The following is a 23,380-nucleotide window of genomic DNA, read 5'->3' as shown; positions in this document are numbered from 1 at the left end:
AGCAAAACCTCGTCTATATTAAAGGGAAAAACGTAGCTGGATGTGGTGGCACACTCCTATAGTCTTAGCTACACAAGAGGCTGAAGTAGGAGAATCATGAGCTAAGGAAGTTGAAGCTGCAGTGAGCCCTGATTATGCCACTGCACTCCAGCCTGGGCGACAGAGCTTGACCTTGTCTTAATAAATCAATCAATCTGATATGAAATAGACCTGAGTGCTGTAATGATTGGGAAAGGAAACCTAAAAATGCATTTATTAACATTAACATACTTTAAAAACCCAATTGAAAACTTTAAAAATCAAGATTACAATAAGCTAGGCAGAATACAAAAGATGGACAAATCAACACCACAAAGCAATGCACAGAATCTATACCTGCAACAAGTATATTGAAATGGAGGTTCCTGTCACAATAGAATCATAAAAACATAAAATGTCTGAAATTAGTTTGTTGGGAAATGTGAAGATAAGTTTTGGAAGAATTACAAGTAAACTTACATAAATGAAAATGCTTATCAAGTTCAAGGATAGATGGCCAATGAGTAAAGTGTCAGTTACCCAAATTCATCACTAGATACAATGAAAGAGCACATAGGATTACAACAGAGCCTTTTGGGAGGCTTGACCCTTGAACTTTCTTTTGTGCTTCCTCCTCCTCCAGTGTGAGAAAGAACTGATTGCTATTCTTCACATAAACAATTGGCTTCAAACTCATCTTAAGGAGAAACGCCTGCAGAAATGACTAGTTCAGGCATGTTCTTTGCTCTTGCCAATAAATTTGGACTTCAGAGCCATCAATAGCATACAGTTCTTATCACGGAGTTATTTAGGGGCCATGGCGAGGGAATCATTTTGTGGTTCAGCAAGTTGGCACAGTTTATTTTGAATGGAAGTGTGTGATTAATTCTGGGCACCTATTTTCACCCAGAGAGGACCCATGCCACACTCTATGAACAGAGAAAGAGAGAGAGACAGCATCCACATCTGCATGGATCATTTGAGTCCACCACATCCCAGAGTGTGCTTCCATGTCACACCCTTGGACTTGTGGAATATCTCCTTTCCATCGTTGCAGCCCCTTGGCTGTGCCTCTGAGGCTACCAGGCCCTTCCTTCTGACTGCAGTGGCCTCTGCTCTGCATGAGATATCTGCCTTGCAGGAAGTGTCTCTGAGTCAGGGCAGCAGGGGCCATCCTGAGCCAGCAGAACTGGTTACCTGTGATGGCTGCTCCTAGGAGTCCCCAAACTGTGGCTTAGCATGACCAAACGAGGCTTGAGAGCAAAAGCTGGTGGGGAGCAAGAAAGGGTTATCATGTAAGGTGTAGTTTTGGCAGAAGTGACAGTATGCCGCCATTCGTGATCTTAAATTTCACTGACTGGGCACAGTGGCTCACATCTGTAATCCCAGCAGTTTGGGAGGCTGAGGTGGGTGGACTGCTTGAGGTCAGGAGTTCAAGACCAGCCTGGCTGATATGGCAAAAACCTTTCTCTACTAAAAATACAAAAATTAGCCAGGTGTGATGATGCATGCCTGTAATCCCAGCTTCTTGGGAGGCTGAGGCATAAGAATTAATTGAACCCAGGAGGCAGAGGTTGTAGTGAGCTGAGATTACACCACTGCACTCCAGCCTGGGTGACAAAGCAAGACTGACTCAAAAAAAAATGCGTTTTTTTTGTTTTTTGTTTTTTGTTTTCATTAAGTCCAGGCTGGGCACAGTGGCTCATGCCTGTAATCCCAACACTGTGAGACCAAGGTGGGAGGATTGCTTGAGCCCAGGAGTTCAAGACCAGCCTGGGGAACATACTTGCCCAGTTTTTTGTGTGAGATTCCATCCCTACGAAAACAAACAAAACACTAGTTGCGTGTGGTGGTGTACACCTGTAATCCCAGGTACTCGGGAGGCTGAGGTGGGAGGCTCGCCTGAGCCTGGGAAGTTGAGGCTGTAGTCGCACCACTACACTCCAGAGACTCTGTCTCAGCACAAATAAAACTAAAAATCACAAAATAAAAAATGTAATTAAATCCAGATGTAAGGGCTTCTAGGGCTGACCCCTGGGCTCAAGTATGAGCTGTAACCAGTCACTGTCCTTCCTTTGGCTCGGCCCTCCCCAGTGTATGGCCTTGGTTCTTTCTGAGGCACACATCTTTGCAGTCCTAAGATGGTGATTACAGTTCCAAGTCTAGCATGTAGCCGTGCAACATTTGGCTGAAGAAGTTGGCATCAGGAAGTGTATTTGCTTTCTATTGCCACTGTAACAAATTACCAAAACTTTGTGTCTTAAAACAACAACAAATGTATTGTCTCACAGCTCTGGAGGTCAGAAGTCCAAAATGGGTCTTAGTAGGCTAAAATAAAGATGTCAGCAGGACTGTGGTCCTTCTGGGGGGTCTAGGAGAGAATCCATTTCTTTGCCTTTTCCAGTTTCTAGAGACTACCTGCCTGCCTTGGCTTATGGCCCCTTCCTCCAATTTTAAAGCCAGCAGTGTAGCATCTTCAAATCTCTCATTCCATCATCACATCATCTACTCTGATTCCTGCCTCAAGTTATACAAAGACACTTGATTAAATAGGGCCCACCCCAAGTAATTCAGAATAATCTCCCCATCTCAAGAATCTGGCCAGGCATGGTGGCTCATACCTGTAATCCCAACACTTTGGGAGGCTGAGGCAGGAAGATCGCTTGAGCCAAGGAGTTTGAGACTGGTCTGGGCAACAGAGCAAGACCCTGTCTTAACAACAACAAAAATAGCTGGGTGTGGTGGCATGCATCTGTGGTCCCAGCTACTCAGGAAGCTGAGGCAGGAGGATCGCTTGAGCCCAGGAGTTCCAGGCTACAGTGAGCCATGATCACACCACTGCACTCCAGCCTGGGTGACAGAGTGAGACCCTGTCTCTAAAACAAAAACAGATCCTTAATGGCATCTTCAATGTCCCCTTTGCCATGTGAAGGTAACATATGTATAGGTTCCAGGGTTTGGAATGAGGACATCTCTGAAGGAAAGGGGGCATTACTCTCCCTACCACAAAAAAGTAATACAACATTTTGGCCGGACGCAGTGGCTCATGCCTGTAATCCCAGCACTTTGGGAGGCCGAGGTGGGCGGATCATGAGGTCAGGCATTCGAGACCAGCCTGGTCAACACGGTGAAACCCCTTCTCTACTAAAAATACAAAAAATTAGCCGGGCGTGGTGGTGCGCGCCTGTAGTCCGAGCTACACAGGAGGCTGAGGCAGAAGAATCGCTTGAACCTGGGAGATGGAGGTTGCAGTGAGCCAAGATCATGCCACTGCACTCCAGCCTGGGCAACAGAGTGAGACTTTGTCTCAAAAAAAAAAAAAAAAAAAGTAATACAACATTTTCGGAAGACTTCTCTGTTGTTGACTCGCTCGGACCCTGTTAGCCAGGATTGACACATGCATCCATGTCCTGGCTGGGAGAAAAGCTGGAAAAGAGTGTAGCTGGTTTTTTTGGCATCTGTAGAAGGCTCCAGACTGTGCTGCAATGAAGGTGGGTGGCACAGCCACAGTAGCTGGCACAAAAGTCTGCTTGGGTGGAGCCCATCTACCCCAGAGACCTCTCGTCACATTAAGTTATAAGGCCACAAACCAGATCCGGACGGAAGTTTCCGGACTTGCTGCCAGCAAAGATCTGGAACTGAGTGTCAACAGCTCATGCCTGCAATCCCAGCACTTTAGGAGGCTGAGGCAGGAGGATCACTTGAGGCCAGGAGTTAAAGACCAGCCTGGGCAACATAGTGAGACTCCATCTCTACCAAAAAAATTTAAAAATTAGCTGGGCATGGTGACATGTGCCTGTAATCCCAACTACTCAGGAGTCTTAGGTGGGAGGATTTCTTGAGCCTGGGAGATTAAGGCTGCAGTGAGTTATGATCAGGCCACTGCACTCCAGCCTGGGCAACAGAGTGAGACCCTGTCTCCTAAAAAAAAAAAAAAAAAAAAAAATTGAACTGAGTGAAGTCCCAACATCCAGGGAGCAGCTACCAGGACATGGGGACCCTGGTGGAGGATTGAATGGGGTGCTGGAAGGGAAAGATGGCATTCCGCTCAGGTAAGGGAGAAGTGTGAGCTCTCCCTTGGGTATAGGAGAGAAGCCAGAATTTCAAAACATGACAGAGAGAGAGAGAGACAGAGAGATTGCAAAATTGAGAGAAAAGTCTTTTTCACGTGAGGCTGCGCGGTGGCTCATGTCTATTAGTAATCCCAGTACTTTTGGAGGCTGAGGTGGGCAAATCACCTGAGGTCGGGAGTTTCAGACCAGCCTGACCAACGTGGAGAAACCCCATCTCTACTAAAAATACAAAATTAGCCAGGCGTGGTGGTGCATGACTGTAATCCCAGCTACTGGAGAGGCTGAGCAGGAGAATCACTTGAACCCAGGAGGCAGAGGTTGTGGTGAGCTGAGATCGCGCCATTGCACTCTAGCCTGGGCAACGCCCATCACAAAAGAGTGAAACGCCATCTCAAAAAAAAGGAAAAAAAAAGATTCATTTGTGAGACCTTTCCACTCATCCCTTTCCTCAGATACACCCAAGAACACCCTCAGAACACCCCAGATACCCTTTTGGGCAGCTATGGGTGAAGTTGCCCCTCAATCTCAGCTCCAGTGGATGGCCCACTGGCCTCATTCTGTCTCCGTTGCTGCAGTGATTAATCCAGGGGCATGCAAGCACTCTGGTCCAAGCCAGTCAGTGCAAGGCACCCTCCTGTCCATGACAAGTGTCAAAGCAATGAACATGGACGGAGAGTGAAGCTCAGACTTTGATTAAAAGTTAGGAGAGTGTGTTCGGCTGAAAAATGTCCCCCAAAGATGTCAGGCCTGAATTCTTGGAACCTATGAATGTTGCCTTATGTAGAGACAGGGGCTGCATATGTATTTAAAGATCTTGAGAGGGGAGATGATCCTGGATTGTGCATGTAATCACATGTATCTTTACAAGAGGGAGGCAGGAACAGATGTGACCACACATACGCAGAAAAGGAGAAGGTGATGTGACCATGGAGGCAGAGACTGGAGCTGTGCAGCCACAAGTCAAAACATGCCAGCAGGCCGGGCGCAGTGGCTCATGCTTGTAATCCCAGCACTTTGGGAGGCCGAGGCAGGCAGATCACCTGAAGCCAGGAGTTTGAGACCAGCCTGGCCAACATGATGAAACCCCGTCTCTACTAAAAATACAAAAGTTGGCTGGGCACAATGGCTCATGCCTGTAATCCCAGCACTTTGGGAGGCTGAGGCGGGTGGATCACAAGGTCAGAAGTTCAAGACTAGCCTGGCCAAGATAGTGAAAACCCGTCTCTACTAAAAATACAAAAGTTAGCCAGGCATGGTGGCAGGCGCCTGTAATCCCAGCTACTCAGGAGGCTGAGGCAGGGAATTGCTTGAACCTGGGAGGCGGAGGTTGCAGTGAGCCAAAATCACACCACTGCACTCCAGCCTGGGTGACAGAATAAGACTCCCTCTCAAAAAAATAAAAAAATAAAATAAAAATAGGCCGGGCGGGGTACCTCACGCTTGTAATCCCAACACTTGGGAGGCCAAGGGGGGGTGGATCATGAGGTCAGGAGTTTGAGACCAGCCTGGCCAATATGGTGAAACCCTGTCTCTACTAAAAATTTAAAAATTAACTGGGCGTGGTGTTGCACGCCTGTAACCCCAGTAACTGGGGAGGCTGAGGCAGGAGACTGGCTTGAACTCAGGAGGCAGAGGTTGTAGTGAGCCGAGACGTGCTACTGCACTCCAGCCTGGGTGATAGAGCAAGACTCTGTCTCAAAAAATTAAAAAAAATAATAATAATAAAATAAAATTAAAAATAAAAATACAAAAAATTACCTGGATGTGGTGACATGCGCATGTCATGCCAGCTACTCGGGAGGCTAAGGCAGGAGAATCGCTTGAACCCGGGAGGGGGAGATTACAGTGAGCCAAGATCACACCACTGCACTCCAGCCTGGGCAACAGAGTAAGGCTCCGTCTCAAAAAAAAAAAAAAAAAAAAAAAAGCCAGCAGCCACCATAAGCTGGAAGAGGCAAGGAATGAATTCTCTCCTGGAGCCTCCAAGGCTTGAATTTGGCCCAGGTATGGATTTCATGCTTCTGGCCTCCAGAAATGAGAGGATCTATTTGTCTTACTTTAATATTTCTCTTATCTCTTCTTTTAAGACACTGAGTTTGTAGTAATTTGTTACAGTGGTGACAGGAAACTAATACAGAAAAAAAAAGCCCAGTCTCTTGAAAGAAGTTGAGCCATATTGGCCGGGCGTGGTGGCTCACGCCTGTAATCCCAGCACTTTGGGAGGCTGAGGCAGGTGGATCACCTGAGGTCAGAAGTTCAAGACCAGCCTAGTCAACATGGTGAAACCCCATCTCTACTAAATATACAAAAATTAGCCGGGCGTGGTGGTGGGCGCCTGTAATCCCAGCTACTCGGGAGGCTGAGACAGGAGAATCGCTTGAACCTGGGAGGCAGAGGTTGCAGTGAGCCGAGATCGTGACATTGCACTCCAGCCAGGGCAAGAAGAGTGAAACTTCGTTCCAAAAAAAAAAAAAAAAAAAAGAAGAAGCTGAGCCATAAGGCTGTCAATGGGAGCCAATTTAAGAATAATCAATACTGCAGACCACTGAGGGGAAGGGTGGAAGGAAATTGAGTATTTGGAGACATTGTTGAGCTGCTGGCTCATACTGATCCTGAAGCTATTCTGGCTAACTCTCCAGGCATGTGAGTAAACATTATCTGATGAGGTGGGTTAGCTGCTACCAGCCCAGCAAGCATCCTGACTCATAGCATAGCAGTGGCAGAGGCATTTGTTTTGTCTTTGTTTTGAGACTGTTTAAAATGGCAGCATAAGTCCTTTGGATCCCATCATCCCATCAGTTTGCATATAGGTCTTCTTTCCTTCTTTCTTTCCTTCTTTCTCTCTTTCCTTCTTTCTCTCCTTCCTTCTCTCTTCCCTCCTCTCTTCCCTCTATTCTTCCCTTCTTCCTTTCCTTTCCCTTCCCTCCCCTCCCCTCCCCTCCCGTCTCCTCTCCTTTCCTTTCCTTCCTTAGATGGACTCTCACTCTGTCGCCAGGCTGGAGTGCAGTGACGCAATATCGGTTCACTGCAACCTCTGCCTCCTGGGTTCAAGTGATTCTCCTGCCTTAGCCTCCCGAGTACCTGGGACTTCAGATGCTCGCCTCCATGCCCAGCTGATTTTTGTATTTTTAGTAGAGACGAGGTTTCACCGTGTTGGTCAGGATGGTCTCCATCTCTTGATCTCATGATCCGCCCACCTTGGACTCCCAAAGTGCTGGGATTACAGGCGTGAGCCACTGTGCCCGGCCAGCTTGCATATAGTTTTAAAACTTTTCTTTCTTTCTTTCTTTCTTTATTTTTGAGACAGAGTCTCACTCTGTCGCCCAGGCTGGAGTGCAGTGGTGCAATCTCGACTTACTGCAACCTCCACCTCCTGGATTCAAGCAATTCTCCTGCCTCAGCCTCCCAAGTAGCTGGGACTACAGGTGTGCACCATCTCACCTGGCTAATTTTTGTATTTTTTTAGTAGAGACGGGGTTTCACCATGTTGGCCAGGATGGTCTTGATCTCCTGACTTCGTGATCCGCCCACCTCGGCCTCCCAAAGCGCTGAGATTACAAGCACGAGTCACCACGCCTGGCCGTTTTAAAACTTTTAAAATTAAAGTTTAGTCCAGGCACGGTGGCTCACACCTGTAATCCCAGTACTTTGGGAGGTCAAGGCATTAGGATCACTTGAGGTCAGGAGTTCAAGACTAGCCTGGCCAACATGGTGAAACTCTGTCTCTACTAAAAATACAAAAACTAGCCAGGTGTGGTGTTGCTTGCTTGTAATCCCAGCTCCTCAGGTGGATGAGGCAGGAGAATCACTTAAACCCAGGAGGCAGAGGCTGGAGTGAGCAGAGATCACACAACTGCACTCCAGCCTGGGCAACAGAGACTGTTGTCTCAAAAAATTAATTAATTAATTTAATTAAAGTTTATATATAACCTTTATATACATAAACTATATAAGCTTTAAACATATATATACACATAAACATATATATAGGCATAAAGTCCTCAACTTCACAGCTTGATGAGTTTTTTTATATATGTCTAAATATATAAATATATAATGTCCATATATAAAAATCCATCACACAGGTCAACAGAAAATATATTTCCAAAACCCTGTACCACTTCCTGGTTAATATCTCCCAGAGTTAACCACTATCCTGATTATCATCATAAGTTTTTTTTCTGTCCTCAAACTTCATATAAATGGAATCATATAGTCTATGGTTTTCTGTGTCTGGCTTCTTTCAGTCAACATAATGTGTTAGAGATTCATCCAAGTTGCTGCATGTATCAGTAGTTAATGTTTGGTAAATTGCTGAGTAGTATTCCACTATGGATGTACCACATTTTGTTTGTACATTTTATTATTGATGGACTGCTGGGCTGTATCCAGTTTTGGCCCCTTATGACTAATGCTTCTATGAGTGTCCTTTTAGATGTCTTTTGGGGACATGGCTCATACTTCCATTGTGAGAAATTACTATTATGTTCTCTTGGGCAGTTTTTCCAGAAAGAATACAAATTTTGAATGCTAACAGGTCTGAAAATGCTTACTCTCTCCTCATATGTGTGAATGATATATTTGCCGAGCATCAAATCCTGAAATCAGAGTCTTTTTGTTTCTGGAATCTTCACTTATCTTCTAGTGTCCAGGGTTTCAGAAGAGAAACCAATGCTGCTTATACATACCCTGTGCTCTTTGTAAGGGATTTGCAATGAAACTTGTGAAGTTTGCACTAGTTTTGGAGTATGGGTACTTCACCAGACTATGATGTCTTTTTAATCCTGCCAAGACATTGGACATGCCCTTAGAAATGTGAAGATACGTACAACTCATTTTCTAAATTTTTTTGAGATGGAGTTTTGCTCTTGTCACCCAGGCTGGAGTGCAATGGCACAACCTTGGCTCACTGCAACCTCTACCTCCCGGGATCAACTGATTCTCCTGCCTTAGCCTCCCAAGTAGCTAGGATTGCAGGCATGTGCCACCACACTCAGCTAATTTTTGTATTTTTACTAGAGACAGGGTTTCACCATGTTGGCCAGGCTTGTCTCAAACTCCTGACCTCAGGTGATCCTCCTGCCTCGGCCTCCCAAAGTGCTGGGATTACAGGTGTGAGTCACCGTGCCCGGCCAACATACAACTCTTTATGATGCTTCTATTTAAGTAGATAGAAGAATGCTATTGGCAAAGTATTAGCAAGTTAGTATAAAGCTCTCTGATTTGTTTGGAGTGATAATATTTGGATTATGCAGAAAAAAATTGATAGCATATCCTTCAGCCCTCATCTAGGACTATCATAAAATTATACACATAATGATCCCCATGATACTAAAAGGTGTATGATTTCTGCACCATTCTTCAAGGTTGATGGTTCTTTTATTCATACGTGATGTAGAAAAATAGATATGCTGTTGCCATTGATAACATTTATGGGCAACCCACTTGGGTCCCCTTCCACACTGTGGAAGCTTTGTTCTTTCGCTCTTTGCAATAAATCTTACTGTTGCTCACTCTTTAAAAAAAAAAAAAATTACATGTGATTACCTATGACAACCATTTCTCTTCTTTTCTTTTCTTTTCATTTTTGAGACAGGGTCTCATTTAGTCACCCAGGCTGGAGTGCAGTGGTACCATCTCAGCTCACTGTAGCCTTGACCCCCTCAAGCAGTCCTCACTTCCCAAGTAGCTGGGACTACAGGAATGCACCACCATGCACAGCTAATTTTTGTATTTTTATTAGAGATGGGGTTTCTCCATGTTGCACAGGCTGGTCTTGGACTCCTGAGCTCAAGTGATCCACCTGCCTTGCCCTCCAAAAGTGCTGGGATTACAGGTGTGAGCCTCTGTGCCCAGCCATGATTATCTATGGCAACCTTTTTTTTTTTTTTTTTTTTTTTGAGATGGAGTTTTGCTCTGTTGCCCAGGCTGGAGTGCAGTGGTGTGATCTTGGTTCACTGCAACCTCCACCTCCTGGGTTCAGCTATTCTCCTGCCTCAGCCTCCTGAGTAGCTGGGATTACAGGCATATGGCAGACATTTCTTTTTCTTTTTCTTTTTTTCTTGTTTTTTTTGAGACGGAGTCTTGCTCTGTCACCCAGGCTGGAGTGCAGTGGCACGATCTCAGCTTACGGCAAGCTCTGCCTCCTGGGTTCACACCATTCTCCTGCCTCAGCCTCCTGAGTAGCTGGGACTCCAGGCGCCCGCCACCACACCCAGCTAATTTTTTTTTTGTATTTTTAGTACAGACAGGGTTTCACGGTGTTAGCCAGGATGTTCTTGATCTCCTGACCTCGTGATCCACCCGCCTCGGCCTCCCAAAGTGCTGGGATTACAGGCGTGAGCCACTGTGCCCAGCCGCATATGGCCAGACATTTCTATGAGACATTGTTCATCAGGCCTAGACCCTGAGTCCCCATTAAATGGTGTTTCTATGGCAAATTAGGGACATATGTAGAGTAGAACTGCTTATCCCTGCTGATCTGTGGCTGCAGGGAGTCACAAGTTTGCAGTCTTGTTACATTCAGGTACTTAAGAGTTAAAAAATAACTGGTGGCTTTTGCCTCCTTTATCCCTGATGTCAAATAAAATAGAATTCCAACCAATAGCTTTTCCACATTGATTTTTTTTCAATGAGTTTTTCTAATTTGTTTGAATTTCCTGGTGTCAAATAAGGTAAAAGCCATGGTTGAAAGCTTGCCAACACTGACTGCATTCATAGTGTTCTCCAGTATGAGTCCTCTTACGTTCAATAATATGAGAACAACTCCTGAATGCTCTTCCACGCAAATTATATGTATGGGGTTTTCCTCAGTATGAGTCCTCTGATGTCACATCATAAGGGCTAGGCTACGTCTGAAGCCTTTCCCACGATGACTATATCCATCGCTTTGCTCTCCAGTGTGTCTTCTGTGATTTTTGAGTAGTGGAGGAGCAAAGTGTAAAACCTTTCCCTGAATGATTCCCTTCATAAGATGTCTCTATAGATTCTTAGCTATAGGGTAAAAGTGTTCACTTCTTTAGAAGAATTTCCTAAATTCACTGCAAATATATAATTTCCCACAAGTATAAATTGTCTCATATTGAATAAGGTATAATTTGTGTCTACAGCCTTTGCTACAGCGATTACATTTATAGTATTGTTCTCCTGTATAAGTTCTGAAACATACTGAAAGAAATATTTCTTAATAAAGACTCTCCAACACTCAACACACTTGTAAGGTCTATTTCCTGAGAGAGTTTGCTGATACATCAGTGGGGTTGAGCTCTGTTTAAATACTTCTTTACACATATTACATTTATATGGTCTCTCTCCAGTATGACTTCTCTGATGTCAGAAAGTATTTACCATAAACAGGGATTTCTCACATTCAGAACATCTGGAGGGTTTGTCACCTGTGTGAGTGCTCTCAAACCAAAGATGAGAGGAGCTCTGAATACACTTTTCCACATTCCTTACATTCAACTGAACTCTCTCTAACATGAATTCTCTTACATTGACTGAGACTTGTGCTACACTTAAAAAATTTACTACGTATATTTCATATATAAGGCTTTTCTACACTGAACTGTTTGCAAGTCTAAGAAGTTGAGTGTTTTGACCAAAAGCATTCCCAAAATCATAATTTTCAGGGGTTTTTCCCTGTGCATTTATGGTTTATTAAATCTGAATGTTGTTTTACAATGAGTCATGTATGTAATGGTATTCACTGATAAGAATATTGTTTAGTGGGCCAGGCACGGTGGCTCACACCTGTAGTCCCAACACTTTGAGAGGCCAATGTGGGTGGATCACAAGGTCAGGAGTTCAAGACCAGCCTGGCCAAGATGGTGACACCCCTGTCACAAAAATTAGCCAGGCGTGGTGGTGGGTGCCTGAATCCCAGCTACTTGAGAGGCCGAGGCAGAGAACTGCTTGAACCCAGGAGGTGAAGGTCGCAGTGAACCAAGATCACGCCATTGCACTCCAGCCTGGGTGACAGAGTGAGACTCTGTCTCAAGAAACAAAAACAAGGCTAGGCGCGGTGGCTCATGCCTGTAATGCCAGCACTTTGGGAGGCCAAGGAGGGTGGATCATGAGGTCAGGAGATCGAGACCATCCTGACTAACACGGTGAAACCCCGTCTCTACTAAAAATACAAAAAATTAGCCAGGTATGGTGGCGTGCGCTTGTAGTCCCAGCTACTCTGGAAGCTGAGGCAGGAGAATGGCATGAACCCCGGAGGCAGAGCTTACAGTGACCTGAGATCCTGCCACTGCACTCCAGCCTGGGTGACAGAGCAAGACTCTGTCTCAAAAACAAAACAAAACAAAACAAAACAAAAAAGAATATTGTTTAGTGGAAGAAGGCTTGAATTCTACTTAACATTAGCTGTGCATTTCTTATTCTTGCAGCCTCATTCCTGAATCAGTGTTCCTCAAGCATCATTTGTTTGACTCATCTCTCCTGGTCCTCCTTCTGCTTCTCTAAGTGGACCTTACAGTCCTGGTTTCTTCCAAATGTGAAGAAATGAAGCTCATTCTTTGTGAATCTTTCCACTTTCAGGATGGCATTTTTGTTGTTGTTGTTTTGTTTTGTTTTGAGACGGAGTCTTCCTCTGTCACCCAGGCTGGAGGGCAGTGGCGCAATCTCGTCTCACTGCAACCTCTGCCTCCTGGGTTCAAACAATTCTCCTGCCTTAGCCTCCCAAGTAGCTGGGATTACAGGTACACACCACCATGCCCAGCTAATTTTTGTATTTTTTTTTTTAGTAAAGACGGGGTTTCACCATGTTGGCCAAGCTGGTCTCAAACTCCTGACCTTGTGATCCACCCACCTCAGTCTCCCAAAGTGCTCAGATTTCAGGCATGAGCCACCACGCCTGGCCTGGCATATGGTTTTCAGACAAATGTCTTCCTTCCTGGTTATCTCTTTGCTTTTGATGATAGTTTCACAATCCAAAAAAAAAAAAAACAGAGACATTTGTACATCCCCTACAATTGTTCACTGAATAAATTATGGCTTGTTCAACCAATTAAAAAACCATAATTTTAAGAGCTGGAGAGAAAATGCTGGGATTAAGCACATCAAAAGCATGTTGATTTGTTTCCAAATCTGTCTTGCCAGGAACGACTGAGCAAATAAGAATAAGCCCAGTCTCTCCAGGTGGCTGATGGGAAAATAGATCAATCTGTGCTACTAGTCATTTCTCACTCTCTTTTCTTTTTCTTTCTTTCTTTTTTTTTTTTCTTTTGAGACGGAGTCTTGCTCTGTCGCCCAGGCTGGAGTGCAGTGGCACGATCTCGGCTCACTGCAAGCTCTGCCTCCTGGGTTCACGCCATTCTCCTGCCTCAGCCTCCTGAGTAGCTGGGATTACAGGCGCCCGCCACCATGCCCAGCTAATTTTTTGTATTTTTAGTAGAGACGGGATTTCACCGTGTTAGCCAGGATGGTCTCGATCTCCCGACCTCGTGATCTACCAGTCTCGGTGTCCCAAAGTGCTGGGATTACAGGAGTGAGCCACGGCGCCCAGTCTCCTCACTCTGTTTTCAAGATGCTCTTCTGGACCCCAGTGCTTTGGGGGCTTGTCCTGAGCCCTCTTCTCTCATCCACCAGTATGGTCTGTTTTATTCTGCTGGCTTCAAACACCATCTGAACATTGATGAATCACAATTTGTAGCTTCATTCCAGATTCTTTTCTGAGCATGGACATATTTCACCATATTCCTACTGCCTGCTGGGAGTGTCTATTCATTTTACAACCATACCTTGTCAGTACTGAGTTCTATTCTCATGCTCTAGCTCCTCTTCTCCCAGGTTTCTCCTGTCCATGGATGGCATCACAGTTGCTCATGCCAGTAGCCATGGACCCTTCCACTTCCATTTTGAATCAATCACCAAATTCTGAGCCCACCTTAAACATACATTGAAATGATCCCCTTTTTACTTCCATTGACTCATCCAGTTCCAAGTCACGACACTTCTTGACTGAACTACACAGTAGTGCTTTCATCATCATCTCCTCTTCTGTTCATGACACCATCCCAACACTCAACCAGTGCAACGGTTCAAACATGGAAATCAGGCCAGGTGTTGTGGCTCACCCTTGTGATACCAGCACTTTGGGAGGCCAAGGCAGGAAGATCACTTGAGTTCAGAAGTTCGAGACCAGCCTGGACAACACAGTGAGACCCCCGTCTCTACAAAAAAAGTTTTTTTGAATTAGCCAGGTGTGGTGGTGTGCACTTACGATTTCGGCTACTTGGAAGGCTGAGGTGGGGGGATTTCTTGAGCCCAGGATTCCAAGGTTGCAGCGAGCTATGATTGCACCACTGCATACCAGCCTGGGTGACACAGCAAGACCCTGTCTCTTTTATATATTTATTTATTTTTATTATTATTTTTATTTATATATACTTTAAGTTTTAGGGTACATGTGCACAACGTGCAGGTTAGTTACATATGTATACATGTGCCATGTTGGTGTGCTGCACCCATTAACTCGTCATTTAACATTAGGTATATCTCCTAATGCTATCCCTCCCCCCTCTCCCGACCCTGTCTCTCTTAAAATGTAAACCAGATCATTTAATTCTCTTGCTTAAATTCAACGAGTGACTTCTCATTGCTCTCAAATATTTATGCTTTTTTGTAGAACATCCACATTCACTATGCTGATTGCTACATAAAGGCAGATTCCAAATCTGTTTGCCAATTTCCTTGGCAACAGTACCTAGCATGGCATCACCGTGACTGTTTCTTGGCCAATTGTTTGAGGTCACTTGTATCCCTCACCATTCGATTGTTATGTTGATGACTTCCAAGTCGAGATCACTAACCCTCAGCTTCTGAATTTCCAAAGCCTGTGACTAAATTCCTGCTGGAGATCTTCCCCCACACATCAGGCAGTGCCCTTCTAATGGTGCAAATTAGATCATGTCACTCCCCAGGTTAACTCCACCCCTTCTGGTTTCCTGTCTCCTTCAGGGTGAAGCCCAAACTCCTAATCAGGGTGCACAAGGCCTGGCACATGTCAGCCAGATTTCCCCTGACTCTTCTGCTCTCTCCCCTTGCCCATCCATTCTGTCTTCACTGCCTGCTATTGTTTTTTTTTTTCCTTGGGGACCGAGTCTCGCTGTCACCCAGGCTGGAGTGCAATGGCGTGATCTTGGCTCACTGCAACCTCCACCTCCTGGGGTCAAGCAATTCTCGTGCCTCAGCCTCCCAGGTGGCTGGGATTACAGGCACGCGCCACCATGCCCAGCTAATTTTTGTATTTTTAGTAGAGATGGGTTTCACCATGCTGGCCAGGCTGGTCTCAAACTCCTGACCTCAAGTGATCCGTCAGCCTCGACCTCCCAAAGTGCTGGGATTACAGGCATGAGCCACTCACTGTGCCTGGCTGGTTTCTTGATTGTACCAAATTCTCTCCACCTCAGAGCCTTTGCTAGTGCTCTCCTTCTACCAAAATGCTCTTCCTCAGTATGTTGGCTCCTTCTTTCATTTGAGAAGTCAGATTAACATTGACCTCCTCAGAGAGGCCTTCTTGGACTGTGTAGTGAGCTCAGTAATGGTTTCCAAAAGATGTCCACATCCTCATCCCTAGAACCTCGTGAATGTTACCTCACATGGCAAAAGAATTTTTACAGATGTGAATAAATCAGGAATCTTGAGATACAGAGATTATCCTGGATTATCTGAGTGGGCGCAGTGTATTCACAAGGATACTTAAATGTGGAAGAGGAAGATAGAAGAGTCAGAATCAGAAAACGAGTTTTGATGATGGAAGCAGAGGTTGGAGTGACTCAGGGCCATAGACCTAGCAATGTAAGTGTCCTTTAGAAGCTGGAAAATGGAAGGCATGTATTCTCCACTCATGCCTCCCAAAGGAAAGCCAACCCATTTTGGATTTCTGACCTCCAGAACTATAAGATAATAACTTTATTTTGTTTTAAGCCACTAAATCTGTGGTAATTTGTTACTGCTAGGAGTCAGCAAACTATAGTTTCCAGGTCTGGTCCCATCTGTTGCCTTTTTGGGGAGGGGATGGCTTATGAACTAAGAGTAGTTTTTATATTTTTTAAAATTCTTTTTTTTGTTGTTTTGGCTGGTCAAATGAAGCAGTGGGAGTGGAGAAGAACAAAGAAATCTGTAACTGGTTGTGATCAATTAATTGTAGTTTTTACATCTTTTAATAATTGAAAATAAAGGAATAATTATATTTTGTGATGTGAAAATTATATGAAATTCAAATTTCAGTGTCCATGAAGTTTTTTGTTTGTTTGTTTGTTTTTTTGAGATGGAGTCTCACTCTGTCACCCAGGCTGGAGTGCAGTGGCACGATCTCAGCTCACTGCAACCTCCACCTCCTGGGTTCACTCCATTCTCCTGCCTCAGCTTCCCGAGTAGCTGGGACTACAGGCGCCCACCACCACGCCCGGCTAATTTTTTGTATTTTTAGTAGAGACGGGGTTTCACCGTGTTAGCCAGGATGGTCTCGATCTCCTGACCTCGTGATCCGCCCACCTTGGCCTCCCAAAGTGCTAGGATTACAGACGTGAGCCACCGCGCCCGGCCCATAAAGTTTTTTTATTTTTATTTTTGTAGGGATGGGGTCTCACTTTGTTGCTCAGGCTGGTCTTGAACTCCTGGGTTTAAGTGATCCTCCCACCTTGGCCTCCAAGAGTGTTGGGATTACAGGTGTGAGCCACCACACTCAACTGTCCATAGGTTTTACTGAAATACAGCTCTGCCCATGTATTATGTATAGTCAATAGCTGCTGTTGTGCTACAACAAGGTTGACAGTTGCAACAGAGACCATATAGTCCACCAAACCTAAAATATTTACTGTCTGGTCCTTTACAGAAAAAGTTGTCTTCCCTTGTTGTAAGCTGCTATGTTTTTGTTTTTCTGTTTTTTTGTTTTTTTTTTGAGATGGAGTCTGGCTCTGTCGCCCAGGCTGGAGTGCAGTGGCGCCATCTCGGCTCACTGCAAGCTCCGCCTCCCGGATTCACGCCATTCTCCTGCCTCAGCCTCTGAGTAGCTGGGACCACAGGCGCCTGTCACCACACCCGGCTAATTTTTTGTATTTTTAGTAGAGATGGGGTTTCACTATGTTAGCCAGGATGGTCTCAATCTCCTGACCTCGTGATCTGCCCGCCTCGGCCTCCAAAAGTGCTAGGATTACAGGCGTGAGCCACGGTGCCTGGCCCCTGTTTTGGTTTTGTGACAGTCTCACTCTGTTGCCCAGGCTGGAGTGCAATGGCGCAATCTTGGCTCACTGCAACCGCTGCTTCTGGGGTTCAAATGATTCTCCTGCCCTGGCCTCCCGAGTAGCTGGAATTACAGGTGCGCAACACCATGCTTTGCTAATTTATTTTAGCAGAGACAGGGTTTCACCACGTTGGCCAGGCTGGTCTTAAGCCACCGTGCCTGGCCTAAGCAGCTATGTTTTGGGGTAATTTCTTACAAAGCAGTGGATAATTAACACAGAACCTCTTCCTGTTCTTTGACTTGGGACTAAAACACATGAGACTAGCTTTAGCAAACAGGATGTTAGCTCATGTGGTGTGAATAGAGGTGTGAGGTATGCCCCCCAATAAACCTTTTGCAGTTCCAACTCCATCTCAGTATGTACTGATCTTTAACTGCGACGCCTGAAGAAACCAGACAGAAAAAATCAGAGGAAAAGGAAGCCGGGGAGCTGTTACATAAAACTTAATGCACAGCTGTGAGACAGACTCCAGCACAGACATGGGTGAACTCTATGAAGAGGCCAGTCTCCTCAACAATTGGGTAGCTAATGAACAGACTTACAGAACATGTGCAAATGTGCTGGTCATTAAGAACATGTAAGTTAGGCCAGGCATGGTGGCTCATGCCTGTAATCCCAGCACTTTGCGAGGCTGAAGCAGACAGATTACCTGAGGTCAGGAGTTTGAGATCAGCCTGGCCAGCATGGAGAAGCTCTGTCTCTACTAAAAAAAAAAAAGTTAGCCAGGCACGGTGGCGTGCACCTGTAATCCCAACTACTAGGGAGGCTGAGGCAGGAGAATCGCTTGAACCCAGGAGGCGGAGGTTGCAGTGAGCCAAGATTGTGCCACTGCACTCCAGCCTGGGCGACAGAGCAAGACTCCATCTCAAAAAAACAAAGAAACAAAAACATGCAATTTAAATGAATAACACATTTCAATTTCTGGGTTGTATACTGTGACAGAAAGAATTCTATGATGGTGCCTGTGGCACTTCCTATTGTGACACTATGATGAGTTTATCTGGCAAAGCTGAGATATTTTGCAGCTGTTCCAAAACAGTTGAAAGTCTTTGAAACAGGGCTTGGCCGATGGTAGTGCGTCACACCTGTAATCCCAATACTTTGGGAAGCTGAGGCCAGTAGATCACTTAAGGCCAGAAGTTTGAGACCAGCCCGAGCAATATAGTGAGGACTGGTCTCCACTATTTTTTTTTTTTTTTTAGACAGGATCTCACTCTGTCACCCAGGCTGGAGTGCAATGGTGCAATCTCAGCTCACTGCAACTTCCACCTCCTGGGTTCAAGTGATTCTCCTGCCTCAGCCTCCCAAGTAACTGGGACTATAGGTGCACACCACCATGCCTGGCTAAACAAAAAAAATTTTTTTTAAATTAGCCAGGCATGGCCAGGCACGGTGGCTCACGCCTGTAATCCCAGCACTTTGGGAGGCCGAAGCAGGTAGAGGATTTGAGGTCAGGAGTTCGAGACCAGTTTGACCTACATAGTGAAACCCCATCTCTACTAAAATACAAAAATTACCCGGGCGTGGTGGCAGGTGCCTGTAATCGCAGCTACTCATAAGGCTGAGGCAGGAGAATCGCTTGAACCCAGGGGGCAGAGGTTGCAGTGAGCCGAGATCGCACCACTGCACTCCAGCTTGGGTGACAGAGTAAGACTCCCTCTCAAAAAAAAAAAAAAAATTAGCCAGGCATGGTGGTGCATATGCCTGTAATCCCAGCTATTTGAGATGCTGAGGCAGGAGAAATGCTTGAGCCCAGGAAGTTAAGGCTGTAGTAAAGTATGATTGCGCCACTGCACTACAGCCTGAATGAGAACGCGAGGTGAGGTTCTGTCTAAATAAATAAATAAATAAGAAGGCTTAGTTACAGACTCTTGCTGGTGGCCTGAAAAAAGGAAGCTACTGTGAGCTCTACAGCTGCAAAGAAATGGATTCAGGCGGGGCGCGGTGGCTCACGCTTGTAATCCCAACACTTTTGGAGGCCGAGGCAGGTGGATCACCTGACGTCAGGAGTTCGAGACCACCCTCAACATGGAGAAACCCTGTCTCTACTAAAAATACAAAATTAGCCGAGCATGGTGGTGCATGACTATAATCCCAGCTACTCGAGAGGCTGAAGCAGGAGAATTGCTTGAACCCGGGAGGCAGAGGTTGCGGTGAACCGAGATCGCGCCATTGCACTCCAGCCTGGGCAACAAGAGCTAAACTCCGTCTCAAAATAAAAAAAAATAAAAATAAAAAAAAGAAATGGATTCAGCCAACTGAATGAACATGAAAGTAGATACTTCTATAATCAAGTCTACAGATGGGAATGAAGCCAGCTGACAGCTTGATTGCTACCTCTGGAGATCCTAAACAGAGGGCCTAGTTAAGCTATGCCCAGACTCTTGACTCACAAGAACACTGAGATAATAAATACATGTGGCTTTCCCCACGAGGCGGAGCCCACAGTGAGCTGAGATCGTGCCACTGCACTCCAGCCTGGGCAACAGAGCACAACTCCATCTCCAAAAAAAAGAAAAAAAAATGTGGTTTTTAAGCTGGTAATTTTGTGGTAAGTTGTTACACAAAAACAGTGAACAGGCCAGGTGCAGTGGCTCACGCCTGTAATCCTAGCACTTTGGGAGGCCAAGGTAGGCAGATCAGGAGGTCAGGAGTTTGAGACCAACCTGGCCAATATGGTGAAACTCCATCTCTACTAAAAATGCAAAAAATAGCAGGATGTGGTGATGCGCCCCTATAGTCCCAGCTACTCGGGAGGCTGAGGCAAAAAAATTGCTTGAACCCAGGAGGCGGAGGTTGCAGTGAGCCGAGATTGTGCCGTGTCTGGAAATGGTGGGTTCTTAGTCTCACTGACTTCAAGAATGAACCCACAGACCCTCGCAGTGAGTGTTACAGTTCTTAAAAGCAGCGTCTCTGGAATTTGTTTCTTCTGATGTTTGGATGTGTTCGGAGTTTCTTCCTTCTGGTGGCTTCATGGTCTCCTTGGCTTAGGAGTGAAGCTGCAAACCTTGGCATTGACTGTTACAGCTCATAAATGCAATGCGGACCCAAAGAACAAAAAGCAGCAAGACATATGGCAAACAGCCAAACAACAAAGCTTCCACCATCTGGATGCAGACCCCAACACATTACCACAGGGGGCTCCAGCAGCCTGCTTTTACTCCCTTATCTGGCCCCACCTACATCCTGCTGATTGGTCTATTTTACAGAGAGCTGATTGGTCCATTTTGACAGGGTGCTGATTGGTGCATTTACAATCCCTGAGCTAGACACAAAAATTCTCCAAGTCCCCACTAGATTAGCTAAACACAGAGCACTGATTGGTGCACTGACAAACCTTGAGCTAGACACAGGGTGCTGATTGGTTCATTTACAAACCTTGAGCTAGATACAGAGTGCTGACTGGTGTATTTACAATCCCTTAGCTAGACATAAAGGTTCTCCAAGTCCCTACTAGACTCAGGAGCCCAGCTGGCTTCACCCAGTGGATCCTTCACGGGGCCGCAGGTGGAGCTGCCTGCCAGTCCTGGGCCTTGCGCCCGCATTCCGCAGCTCTTGGGCAGTTGATGGGACCTGGCGCTGTGGAGCAGGGGGCGGCGCTCGTCGGGGACGCTCCGGCCGCGCAGGAGCCCAGGGCGGGGGTTGCGGGGAGGCTCAGGCACGGCGTCCTGCAGGTCCCGAGCCCTGCCCCGCGGGGAGGCAGCTAAGTCCCGGCGAGAAATCGAGCGCAGCGCCGGTGGGCCAGCACTGCTTGGGGACCCAGCGCACCCTCCGCAGCTGCTGGCCCGGGTGGTAAGCCCCTCACTGCCCGGGGCTGGCGGGGCCGGCTGGCCGCTCAGAGTGCGGGGCCCGCCAAGCCCACGCCCATCCGGAACTCTAGCTGGCCCGCAAGCGCCGCGCGCGCAGCCTACGTTCCCGCCTGCGCCTCCTCCCTCCACACCTCCCGGCAAGCTGAGGGAGCAGGCTCCGGCCTCAACCAGCCCAGACAGGGGCCCCACAGCACAGTGGCAGGCTGAAGGGCTACCCGAGCATGGCCAGAGCGTACGCCGAGGCCAAGGAGGCGCCAAGAGCGAGTGAGGGCTGCCAGCACGCTGTCACCTCTCAGTGCCACTGCACTCCAGCCTGGGCAGCAGAGCAAGACTCCGTCTTAAACAAACAAACAAACAACAACAGAAAACAACAGAGACATGCAAAGCTTAGAGAACATGAGTATCTGCTGGGTGAACGTGGGTGGCGGTGACCTTCTCACACTGATGGTAGAAGACGTATGAAAGGAAATTTCATAATATATAACTAAAACTATTTTAAATATTTATGCCATTCTCGCTAGCATCTAGGAATTGTACTTGTAGCAGTTCTTCCGAAATGTGCTTCAGTAATTAAACAGCGGATTTGCATTGAAGGTTTACCATGCAGAGCACACAGGTATTAGCTAATGCAGTCCTCATACATCCCTGTATGTTATACTCTACTCTGATGGTTAAATGACAAAATTTTAGAGAAATGAAATCTTTTGACTCAGTTTATGTAACTAGAAAGCATATGTGCTAATAAGCAGATGCTAATTGGCTTGAATCCATTAGTCACTCATTTTTATTTTTTTCTTGTGAGACAGGGTCTCACTGTGTCACCTGGGCTGAAGTGCAATCACAGCTCACTGCAGGCTCCTGTGCTCCAGTGATTCTCCTGCCTCAGCCTCTCAAAAGTGTGAGATTACAAGCATGAGCCTCCACGGCTGGCCCATAGTCACTCAATCTCCTGTTTAACTACTATCGAAATAAAGGCAATAATGGATACTTGGATCAAGCACATATTGTCGAATATTAATTATCTAACCCAGGGGCTGGGTACGTGGGTGTTCACACAATTTTTTTTTTCTTGTGAGATAGGGTCTCGCTCTGTCGTCCAGGCTGGAGTGCAGTGGTACAATCATTCCTCAACATCCCCGGGCTCAAGGAATCCTCCCGCCTCAGACTCCTGAGTAGCTGGGACTACAGGCGCGCGCCACGAAGCCCGGTTAATTTTTTAAATTTTTTTGTAGACACGAGTTCTCACTATGTTGCCCAGACTGGTCTCAAACTCCTGAGCTCAAGCGACCCTCCCTTCCCAGCCTCTCAAAGTGCAGAAAGTACAGGCGTGAGCCACTGTGCCAGGCCCACACAATCGTTTCAAATTTTCTGCATGTTTGAAAATGTTCTTAATAAAATGTGGGGGTAAGGTAAATGCAATATTTATCAATTTTGCAGTTCTTACCTCTTTGGCTGAGGGAATTGCTTGCTCCTCAGAGACTCTTTCTTTCTCTTTTCTTCCTTCCTTCCTTCCTCTCTCTCTTTCTCCCTTTCTCCCTTTCTTTTGAGACTGAGTTTCGCTCTTGTTGCCCAGGCTAGAGTGCAATTGCACGATCTAGGCTCACCGCAACCTCTGCCTCCCGGGTTCAAGCGATTCTCTTGCCTCAGCCTTCCTGAGTAGCTGGGATTACAGGTGCCCGCCACCACGCCCGGCTAATTTTTTGTATTTTTAGTAGAGACGGGGTTTCACCATGTTGGCCAGGCTAGTCTTGAACTCCTGACCTCAGGAGATCCGCCCACCTCGGCCTCCCAAAGCGCTAGGATTACAGGCGTGAGCCACTGCGCTCGGCTCTCCTCAGGGAGTTTCAAAACTAACTGTCACAAAGACACTGGTTTTCTCTGTAATAATAAAAAACCTGGCAAGAACGCCCAGGATCCGAAAGTGATCTTCAGTCTCAAGATAGTCAGCGACCGCCCTCCGGGCCAGCGTCGGGGCACTGCGGGGCCTCTGTAAAGCGAATCACAGGGAGCACCGCGGGGTTTCAGGATTTTGGCTGTCCGCTGCCCAAGCCTTGGCATCACGGGCGTCTTTCCCTCTCACGTTGGGGTCCCTTCAAGGTCGGCGCCAGGTATCCTCCCAGAAAACCTGCACACCGCAACGCCCAGGACCCCCACAGCCTCCCTGCTGCCGCTGGGGGGCGCCATCGTCGCGGCTAACGCAACCCGAGGGAGGAAGCGGTGGAGCGCC

The 23,380-nt window shown here is 46.5% G+C and overlaps 1 long non-coding RNA gene across 1 annotated transcript; it reads right to left on the bottom strand.

Moving 5' to 3' along the window:
• Positions 1-223: 223 nt before the first annotated feature.
• LOC129528745 (uncharacterized) lies at positions 224-23,362 on the bottom strand. The gene is made up of 2 exons (XR_008674051.2): positions 22,598-23,362; positions 224-1,285 (listed from the first exon to the last, which is right to left on the bottom strand). It is a non-coding gene; the product is annotated as an uncharacterized lncRNA (long non-coding RNA).
• Positions 23,363-23,380: the final 18 nt, after the last annotated feature.

This window comes from Gorilla gorilla, chromosome 20, assembly GCF_029281585.2.
Source record: "Gorilla gorilla gorilla isolate KB3781 chromosome 20, NHGRI_mGorGor1-v2.1_pri, whole genome shotgun sequence".
NCBI classification, from domain to species: Eukaryota; Metazoa; Chordata; class Mammalia; order Primates; family Hominidae; genus Gorilla; species Gorilla gorilla.
Note: the sequence above shows the minus strand (reverse complement) of the source record. Positions and strands in the feature narration are given on the sequence as shown.